The sequence below is a fragment of the Rhipicephalus microplus genome, chromosome 1 (assembly GCF_043290135.1).
Source record: "Rhipicephalus microplus isolate Deutch F79 chromosome 1, USDA_Rmic, whole genome shotgun sequence".
In the NCBI taxonomy this organism is placed as follows: Eukaryota; Metazoa; Arthropoda; class Arachnida; order Ixodida; family Ixodidae; genus Rhipicephalus; species Rhipicephalus microplus.
In genome coordinates, this window is record NC_134700.1 from 174,884,987 (window position 1) to 174,896,509 (window position 11,523).

Here is an 11,523-nt window from a genome sequence, read left to right on the forward strand (position 1 = left end):
GCTGGTAGCCATGGTGCTGGCGGAGTCGCGGTCTGTTCAGTCTGGCTTGCAGTTGTCGCATATGCCATGGTTCTGGAGCGTTCCGGAAGAGGGCTGAACTGGGGTGGTAGGCCTAGTTGCCGCCGACTGCGTCGAAGGTTGGCTGTTTCTGCTAAGGCGTCGATGTTCGGACCGAGATCTTCCTCGTGGTAACAGTGCATAGACTATTACCCAGCACCTCCACCAGTGTCACGTTACAACGTAACTGTAACCTGCTGATAATGGCACACAAGGACGTCAAACTGACTCGAACAACGGCAGTACGACTATTGTTTTTCTCTGCACGCGCATCTTTGTCCTCTTCTGAACAGCGGCACATACAAGCATGCCAGCATCTGTGGAAATAATAGTTTCAGAACTTGTACTAGTGGCAATATATAAATAAATAAAGAAATATATATATATATATATATATATATATATATATATATGCATGCATATTTTCTAACAGACAACAGGAGGACAAAAACTCATCGCTGAAATAACTCCCTCAAGCAGGTCAGCACATGGTTTATTGCGAAAATTACGAGATCGTTGGTACAATAGCTTATGAATGCTATCATCGGTGATAATTCATCAGTGCATGGACAAAACGCGAACGTTTCGCCAGAACCATCTGCTATACAGTCTCAGTTGAAAAGGCAAGCTTTGCTCAAAACTTGACGGGACTAAAACTTCGAAGTATCTTAGAGTAAGAATTTGCGTCTACGACTAATATTTGCTTACAATCACTAATAACTGCAGAATGTTATGTGTCATTCTAAAAAAATTTCGTCTACGCACTCATGCACAGTCCCCTGAGAGTCTGCGATCTGTTAAGTGAAAAAATAAAAGTCATTGAAAATCAACAGAACATTATCCCGTGGCAGCATATATGTCTTGCCCTTGTGTTCCTCTAAGGTGTAAGTAAACCAATCAATTAAGCAATAAGCTTAGAAGGACCACACATCTGAAGAATATCTTCAAAAGAGAACCCGAAAAAATAATTTCAGACATTCTCAAAAGACCTTTTTTCCTCCTATTTATTTATTTATTTATTTATTTATATACTTATTTAGAGCGAAAGCCAGTCACTCAGCATTTAAAATATTTGATAGTTGGCGGTTTTAGCAATACATTTCAAAGTGGTAGTAAAAGTGAAAAAAGAAGCAAAAACAAAATAAGGCAGATAAAACCTTAAAGCAGGCGCAACTTCGGCATGTGTACGTCAATAGAGATGAAAAAACAAACGCTAAGTGTAAATTCACCAAGTTCGATTCCCAGCTGCTGCTCACCTAAGACCAGACTTTTCCAATGCGACAATGTCCTGTCTGTCACCCTTATTATAACAGAACATTTGTTGGAAAGTAAACGGAAACAGTGTTTACCATCTAGTCGTCTTTGCGAAATGTCCCTTTATTTTTATTTTTCTTCTCTCTCTCTCCCTCTATCTCTCTGGCTCTCTCTCTTTATTTCTTTCTTTCTTTCTCCACAGAATGTTTTCTGGTTTTTGTATCTGAAAGAAATTGGCGGACAAGGTCTTGCAGGCCACTATTTCCCGCCGACGTTCCCCAAGATGAACTCGCTCGACAGCGCCCCCACACGAAGTCGATGTACTTTGGCTGAACCCTTAAAAAGAGATTAAGATGACAAATGACTTCAATAGTGTTAGCAAACTGCTCTTTCGCAATACTCCAAACAACTTCTCTCGCTGTGAGGATACGCTTGGAAAACCACAGAATCCCCAAAAAGTAAATACGGTAAAACCTGTTGTTGGGCTAGTTCTTCCTTGCTTCATAAACTAAAAAGACGCAGTACAGCCCCCCCCCCCTCCAAAAAAAGCAATTCATGCTCTTGACACTCTTTCATCCCACCTGTTTCTTTTTTTCTTTGATGTCATGGCAAGCTTAAATAGCTCAAGCTGCTGAGGTTTCGGCGCGAAATTTGAATTAATTCAGTTCCAATTATTTCTCAGCAAGTAAAGGATTGTCGAAATAGAATTGCAAGCAGAAGGATAAACACAGCTTCAATTGGAGACCACCCGCTGAGCTCCCATTCGGTCTACCGCCTAGCTTGCGGACTGGGCCATCGTTAGATAGAGGACCCACCTGAGTACTTAGTCTTGTGACAAATAAAATTTTCCTGACTCTGTTTCCATCTTTCAGCAAGTATGTCTTCAACATACTGTAGAGCATCAGGCACAGTATTATTTTTTTTCTCAGCAACCCTAAAGCTAAAGGAGAAGTACTGAAGTTTGCGTAGTTGCTAAGTGTTTTAGCGTAAAGCAGCACATTTCACACAAAGTAGCATATCGTTTACTCTGTGTATAGGTTACGGAGGATAGCTCGTATATAGGTTTAAAACACGTTATAGTATTTAAAAAAAATACCAGGAATCAAGCACTTCCCACATGGGCTTTATGAGCAAAATTGAAGCATGTGGCCTGGTGTTCATCTCAGGGTTATCGCCAGTGGTTCAATAAAATTGGTGTACGTTATTGGTTACTTCTGCCAAGAAATCTTAGTCACTGCTTTCCGCCTGTGCGTTGCTTTGTTCGTTTTCAGTGGAGCAGTGCACAATAAATAGTGAAACTTGCCCACTTTGTGTGACGCATATGGGCGGGGAGCTCTTGCACTTATAGGGCGGACGAATTCCGGTTTCACGTATTTATGTACAGCTTCGCTGTGAAACTGCCTGCGGCAACGAGGAGACCTTGCAGCATATCTTCTCTACAACTGCCCTTGCTACGCCGTGCAGAGACCATCTCTCTCATGCGCTCTCGCTCGTCTAGACAACAGTATCATGACACTAGAAACCATTTTCCAATATCATACTGAAAAGTCGTCGAGAATTCAGGCAACCAAGGCATTGTTCAACTTCCTAAGGACAACAGGCTTGCACGAGCGACTGTAGACTCGGAGAACTGCCGCTCTGCGCGGTGACATTGTGTGTGCGGGCGTGTGCTACCAGTCTCTTTCTTTCTTTCTTTCTTTCTTTCTTTCTTTCTTTCTTTCTTTCTTTCTTTCTTTCTTTCTTTCTTTCTTTCTTTCTTTCTTTCTTTCTTTCTTTCTTTCTTTCTTTCTTTACTCTTCTTTGAATCTCCTCATCCCTTCCCTCTGTAGAGGGTAGCATAGTGGTTATGCCAAACTGGTTAGCATCTCTGCCTTTCTTCTCGTTCGTTTTCCTTCCTTGCTTTGCGCTCAAGTATTCGCTCTAAGCACTCATTTAATCTCCTACATGCCATAACATTCATTACTCTTTTCTTACAAAGCAGGTGTGGGGCGTAGTTTTATTGCCCACGCGTATCTACTTTCGCGAAACCATAAAGGGAGGCACGATAAAGTGATTACTTTTTCAGGAATGATGGTAATACACTTGCATTTTTTTTCTTTTTTAAAGCAGGAGCAACCATGTTCGCTTGCTCGCCAGGAACAAGACAGCGGATAGCACCTTGTAACCAAAAGAACTGGACCTATTCTGGAAACTTAAATACTTCCGGTTAGCTACCCTACACTGGGGGATAATGTAAGTGGAGTATAAATATCAGAAAGAGAGAGAACGAAAGAAAGTGAGCCAGTGAGCTCACTGCACCATGCGGGACTACGCCGCAAGTCAGAGGCTTTCGCCTTAGCCCACCGTTCTCAAAAAACATTAAATGGCTTTAACCAGCTTGCGGGCAATAGAGAGATGTGGACGGTTCTGCATCGGCGCGTGCACGGGAAGTGGCTGATCCTCCAGTCGTGATCATGCACTGGAAAGCATTATTTTCTCCGAGCTACGCAAAACAGGGGCTATGGCATAGAAGATGTTCCATGGTTTTCTTCGTGTTATCGCGATTTGTTCCGTCAGGCCCAGTGCAAAAAACTTCCCGCAACTGTTTGGGCGATTCACATAGCCCGTAGAATGTCCAGTAAACATGTGACTGTGACTCTCAAAAAGAAATATTGAGCAATGTTGAAGTGGAATATTATTCTCAGGAAAGCAAGGCGCAACCGAGAGATGAATAAAACCCTGATTTCGAAGTAAAGAACGGCTCTGGGCCGCACTTTGGGAATATGGGAAAAAGGATTATGAGGTGCACAGCGTATCGAGAGATGAACAGCTTGTTGGCGCATCTCCAAGCATGTCTAATACCGAAAAGATAACAAATCACCCCGAGACTTACCGACCCGGCAAAAGCTTATTTGCATGACCGTGCGAAGGATAAAACTCTTAGGAGACCGTAACGGGTAAAGCATGAATAACTTATGATTCAGAAGGGACTTTCTCCCCTTTCGTTCCCAGGCTTTGCTGCAAATCTTTTTGCATGCTGTTACCTGAGAAATGGAGTTTTTATCGTGCCACATTGACAAGTCCTCCCAAGCGCGAAGCGTAGAAAAAATTTATAGTATGTCGCTAGATGTACGGCCATGTTTTTAATGAGATCAACGTGTTGTGTCACTCGTGCATAAGTAAAGTACGTTTCCGTTCTCTAGGTTCACAGCATGCAGTTACCAAAATGAAAATTAGAACACTACGTGAGCGCCACGACATCTTGAAGCTTGGAATTTCAACTTAACACCCTCTCACTACGCATGCATAATGGAACGTTTTCTGATGGTGATAAGATGAAGATGACGAAATTATCTGATGCTACTGCACAACTTTCTGCTTCTGTATTATTTACTACTCACATCTAAAAAACGCGCTGGACGGTCTAAGGTTAGTAATTTATGCTTTCCATGAATTTACTACATCCTGAGTGTGGAGAAAGTGTCACAAAAAACACAGAGTATATTATATTCGTTTTATGAAAAGTGTATTGAGTCTTACTGATGTATGTCAGTATTTATGTCTTAAGCGATCTGGGACGGTAGGCTAAGAACAATTAAGAAATAAGGAAACTTGAACTAAAGAGTGTTTAATTCAGGCTTAACGTAAGAATAAACTGGTATAAAAAGTGAACTACAATGTATCAGCTGGCTGTGAACAGCAGCTAGTAGTACACCCGCCTAGAGCCAAACATTCTAGTGAAAATTATTTCCGTGCATTAAACACGCTAACTTCATCCGTGAATTTTTCTAGAAAGCAAAAAACAGAAGTGCTGAACTTATCGACATTTAGTGCACAGTTAGTAGTATATTAATTCGAAGAATTTTTGTTCCTGACCATCAGGATCTGTTGAAAAGTAAATCTAAATTGAAACCAGTGCTAAAGACAACGAATAGAAATCAACAACAGCCATCCTACCTTGAAACTATTTCGCTGATCGCAACAATGAGGGGCTTCTCTTTTCCATCATCCTTCTATGCGGTGCACTAGTGCGAGTGCTTACAGATTAAAAAATGCCGGCTGCTTCTGAAACCCTGGTAAAACTACGGCTTTCTGACCCCTCTCAACTCAATTTTGTCAATTGTTTTTTCGGCAAATGAGACAGAAATCCTAGAAATTCTGAAACCGTTCAAATGAGCGACACTTCTTCATACCCTTTTTTTCTTGAGACAACTACGGTGCTTCCTTTTCTTTTTTTTGCAAACTAACCACAAGGATTGTCCGAATTGTTCTATCTAGACTGTCCTTCCGATTAGCTGCGGCTAAAATATTTATTGCACATGAAACTTTGCCTTAACCATGAAGGAGAATTGATCCTCTTTGGCCTTACTTTTATGGTTATAGGAATATATAAAAAATGCAACTATTCAACTCGTATAAACCGATGGGTGCCATTACAACGTATAATGTTGCTGCGTCGAAACGACTAACATTCTGACTATCACCATTACCTTTTAAACAAACCTAATCTCTTCTTTCGATTAACTTGATATTTCACGGCGGCTTTGTTAACAGCAGTAACAGCCGTGATCAGAGCATCTGTTTTGTGTTTGACTTTTTTCGTTCCCGTCTCATAAAATAACGTGGCCATTTTGTAGAAGCAAATAGGTCAAACTCTCTAAATGAAAAAGAAAATTATGTCCACTCCGCAAGAGCGCTTTCTTTCTTGGTTCTTTAATGCAACAGGGATCCTTAGTACTGTTCATTCGGTTATGCGCGTTGTTTTTGATAAACTTTAGCAAACAATATATCATGGCACTCTGTTTCATAATATCATCGAATGTCATCAAAGCTCGAGAGTGACGTGTGTGTATTGCTTGGTTTGAGACGGGCGAAATATTGATAGTACGAAAGAAAACATGTAAAATAGAAACTCCATTGGCTGCCTAAAATAGTTTCACTTTTGTCAACTTCTTTTCAACCTATATCAAGTCAAACTAACTTGATATGCAGGTCGTCGAAGACGTAAGTTAAAAGCAACTGCACAGCACTGAATGTACATTGTGCAGTAACAACCATCTCTGTTTTTTAATGGTCTCCAGCTGTTACGGGCGCAGTATTAAGGAACTAAAGCGAACCTTTAACGTGCTCATGTTTTATGCATAGCGTGTACGTGCGAAGCAGCCACAAACTCTTTAAGGCTCGTGATCGTTATGGACCGTGCACACCTAAAAAATGAAAAAAAAAACTACTCATGGAGAAAAAGGCGTGTGTGCGGGATCACACAGGTGAGAATTAACTCGAATTCAGTAGCATGCAATTACGGGCCTTAAGACTGTGACTTTAGAAACTCATGACTTTGTACATTTTTTTTACCTGAAAAAAGCGTACCTCGGGAGCACCTTGCAGCAGCCGACATGCAGCTAGTGCTACTAAATATATATGCTGGACACCGCAATGCATTGCGCGTATACAGAGTGCCCCAGCTATCTCTAGCCAGACATTAAAAAAATGCCAACGAACTCCATGATAACGAATATAATGCATGGCGGCTCTAAAAAAAAACACTAATAAGAGATGTAGGTAGATAGGGCGGGTGCCGTCTGTACGTGTTTCTGAGCACAGCCATGCATTGTGTTCTCAAAATACCCCAACTAGCCCAAACGAAATCGCTACTGCACGACGCGACCAAATGAGTGCTGCTGGCCTTCGTAATGTACAGCAAATCGGGCTAGTTCGAACGTACTTCTGAGGGTCAGTGCGAAAAAGACACGAAAAACAAGGAAGCGCCCTACAAAAGCGCAGTCCCAACAAGTGAAAGTGTAATGGGAAAGATGTGGCATATTTTGGTGCCATGCTTCATTTTTATACATGCAACGTTTTTTTTTTCTAAAAAAACTTTCAGTCCTTAAAACAGCGCTCGTGTCGTGCGAATCCGTATTACAGAGAAAGCTGTTATGAGATCACAACAAAGGTCACATAGTTGTCCGCCACCACCACCGGTGATCGTAACCACTATCACACAAAAGAAACTAAGCAAATAAAGAACACCATGGATACAGTGGGATTCGAACTCGGGTCCCCTACATGCCAGCCTAGCACTCTACCAGCACTTAGCCACACCGGTGCATGAAACTTTATGGCAAATTGGCCTTGTTGGCTTGCTTGATGTCCAGAAAGGAATCGCGTTCATATCAGTAATAAAATGTTTTAGAACACCAAAACACCGGCCAGGCGTCACGCAACGTGAATTACGCTCCGAATCGAATGCTCCAACCCGTTACAAAAGCTTCAGTCGTAATTATTCATCAGCCACAGCATGAAAAAAAGTCGCATAACATTCCTTGCAAGTGTGCAGCGGGGATGGCTCTTCTCCGAAGAAGAACGAAGGGAGGCATAATGAATGCATCCCTGTAACAAAAAAAAAATATATGATGAGTTGTGTGGTAGTGGGTACCCTGGGTGTGCTTGTAACAGTTACCCAAAGAATGTTTAAACAGGCTCCGAAAGGCCATCTTTGTGACTTTCACTCTGCTGCGTGTTCCGCACAGACCAGTAGTTTGTTTTAGTTTCCTTCTTCGTGTCCTTTTTGCGTTCACCGTAATTTTTGCATGTGTACTATATACATGCTAAGTTTTAGAGCTTAATTAGAAACTAGTAACTAACTTCTAGCGCAATGAGTCTCCGCAAAACGTTCCAACGTGATAGTGCGTGCGTTCGTTCATGCAAGCTCGTATGCGTTCGCAACTTTAATGCATTCTAAGTGCTAAATACGCGGACATCTCAGTATGTTTCTTATATTGGCTATAGACTGTTTTGTTGACGGTATCCTGGTGGCAGAAAATCTACAAGCAAAGGGTACTCTTTCTATGAGCTTATTCAATATTTTAGGCGTGCTTGACTTGTTGAGCTGCGCTACCCTGTGCATGGCCTCGGCAATCTACTCCGACGGTGCACCATCAAGCCGCCACTGCTGATCTAGGAGGCCACACAGAGAGAAGCACGCGGGTGAGACCTGCTCCACCAGGTGCCCCATCAACTCCAGCTGCTCATGAACACATTCTGTTAACCTACTAAACATAGTATATTGAACCTACTCAACTTAGTATACTCCCTCTTGTATTTTACACATTGGTATGCTCATATGTATCTCTACTTCTTCTTGCTTTTGCTCCTTTTTTTATAGTTTGCTTGAGCTAAAAACCTTGTGTTCCACATGTGAGCTGTAAAAACTGCGGTTTTCTTCAAATGCGTTGGGGCACCAACTGGAAGTTCCAGTTAATTTGCGAGTGACCATGCACTTATGAGAGCGCACCTCTTACGTGACCTGTCGCATGTTAAACGGCATCGTCATTGGCGTAACCGATAAAGCGTATAAGGACGAAAGAAAGCGAACGGGGAGTCCATCGATATCGGGAGCCACTGGACCCTAACCTGGCTTACTTTTTCCGTCACGCGCCCTCACCCATTCGCTCGGAGCCGGTGCGCACTTGCACTGCGGCTGGCTTCTCTAGAAAAGGCTGCCGGCGTTTCGCTCGATTCGCGACGCCTGCCCTGCACAGAGTGGTGTGCGTAACCCTCGAGCGCCGGTTCTGTGGTAGTATGTAGCGAATCTTACACATAGCGATGCCACAGCGGATAGCCAAAACTGCAAACACGGTTGGCGTTGCCCCAACCCAAAACGTGCGTCCGTTCTTTTTTAGAGCGCAGCTCTTGTACTCCTGTCACGTGAGAAAGTTTAATGTGATCTTCTTTATTGACATTCGACACATCGAATTACATTAGGAGACGTGTGCTGCACGGAAAGACATAATTTCATTTGTAAATGATGGCAATCACGATGTCGCTAAGACGGGACTGAACAAAAAACAGTCGCAGCGTGTTTAAGAAATTTCTTGCGTGTACTCAGGGTTATAAAATTTGTTTTCCCGTGGACAAAATTGAGGATGAAAGGTTGATAGGCAGTTTTTAAAATATCCAAAGAAAAGCTCGCAGCTCATACAAAGTCGAGTGAGACTGGAGCCACTAGCGCTCTTGGAGTCACGTGCTAAACATTCAATATGGCTGACATGGTGGAGTGCGAGGAAGCCACTGCAACCTTTCGCGCCGATCGAATAAGAAGCGTTGTCGTGGCGTATTTCTCCCTTCGTGCCAGGCATGTTATCTAGGAAAGGCAGCTTGACATCTAAACTGAAGAACATGCTAGTCAGTCGCAAGATATTAAAGAGCGGTTACAAGCTCCTAGGCTAGCGTAAACCCTCAGCACATGGCTGACATGGCCAACATGTCCGGTGACGCTTTTGAGAATGTCGCTTCGAACGAGAATATTCATTTTTTTTTCTAATCGCTCATTTGAATTCAATGAAAACTAATTAAACAATACTTAAAAACAAAACCATAATAATACTTGTCATGACTTATTAACCATTTGATATAAAATTTGTTCACGGCCCTCCTCCGACGTGAGTACATCTTCGCGACGAAAACTCATTCGAATGAGTTCGGCTAGCTCACTCGTTTTCTGAAGTCGTTTTCTTTTAATGACATTAGACGTCCCCTTGTGATAGCCATCTATTGTCATGAAATGTAAATGGCATTGAGTGCAAATTGCATTAAACCTTCTCGTATGACAGGGGTATCATACACCCTTTTTTATGGGCTAGTTAGTGCGTACTATTATTAAAGGTAATATAGGGTCCGAAACCAGCCTGCTCTGTGTATTTTTGTGTGTCTGTTTTGTGCTTTTCCGCTACATCATGCTTATTCTTGCACACCCATATCTGTTTTGAGGGGCATCGGCATCAGCGGTGTTCTAACCAGCACAGGAAACGAGCCTGGAGGAGGGAGAGAGAGGTTAATGAAAGGGAAAGAAAAAAACGCTATTTTTTTGCCTCCCGTTGCAAGGACACGTCTCAGCGCCTTTAGAAATGGGAGGAGGGAGAAAATATAAAGTGAGAGGCATGTCAAGAGAGAGTCTTGTCAGTGCAAACGGGAGCGAACACAGAGCGTTGCAGAGGTTGAAGATAGCGATAGCAAGGAGAACGTGAGCAGAAGGAAACGGTGGTGATGAGACAGCTAATAATGTGATATAGAAACAAAAAAAAAAGAAGAGAAGAAAGCCGAAAAAAGTGAAGAAAGAAAGGAAGAAGCAAAAGAAATAAAGAAGAAAAGAAAAAAAAGAAGTGAGAGAAAGAGTGAATGAAAGGAGAACAAAAAAGAGGTAAAAGAAAAGAAGAAAGGAAGAACTAAAAGACAGAAAGTAGGAAGCACACGATAAGAAAGGAAGAAAGAAAGAGAAAAAATAAAGGAGAAAAGACAGAAAGAATTAAATGAGTGCACACATAGCAATCTACACTTGCTCTCCTTTTCCAGATATGACAGGGACTCCGTGCTTTTTTTTAGGAATTATTTCTGTGGGTTTCATTCAGCGTCTTTTCCTGAGTATGCAGAGTATAATGGTACAAACGTATTCAAGGACACAGTGCGCCAACAACAGCCTCTAGCTTCTACGTTACAAAACCTATGATAATGTTAAGAGCACATTTTTATTCTCAGTGTTCCAGTAGGCTAGCTAAGTGTCACCTTAACCAATAATGACTTAGCTGTATCCAACATAGCTGTTATGAATGTCGTGTGCACGAGGTCGCCTTTATACGGTTTCTGTTATTATCCCTAGAAGCAGGCTTTCAAAATAAAAAAAAATCAATTTCTTGAGAAAGCAGCGTGAAAATATTTGCAAGTAAACATAACGTTCGCGCGAACCTAATTGAGTAACTTGTAACCAAATGAAAGTGTATCTTGGTGCATGAAAGCCTGTTCGGGAAACATTCTGTATTTTTTGCTTGCAACCATCTCATGGTAGTTGGGTAGCACAGTTCGCAATTACACGCCGAAAAAGCAGATCGATGTACTTTCCACTATCAGGATACTGTAATGTCCAACAACGCTTTCTTTCCTAATTAGGGAGGCATATTGCTTAGCTTTAGAAAGCAATTGTGCATGGTAGTTTCAGTACAGGCGTGTTCTACACGAAAGGAAACGAAGGCAACAAAACCAGGTGGTGTAAACTCTGTCGAGAGAGTTGCAGTCATTTTACGCCGTCCTCCATTCGCGCAGAATTTGCATACGTAACGCTTACCACGGCAACCCGTTGCTAGGCACCAATTTGTCCTAATTTAAAGTCTGAATCGCAAAAGCAACTTAACTTGACTCGGACCATGTGGCTGTTAACCGAACACCTCCTCTGCAGTTATC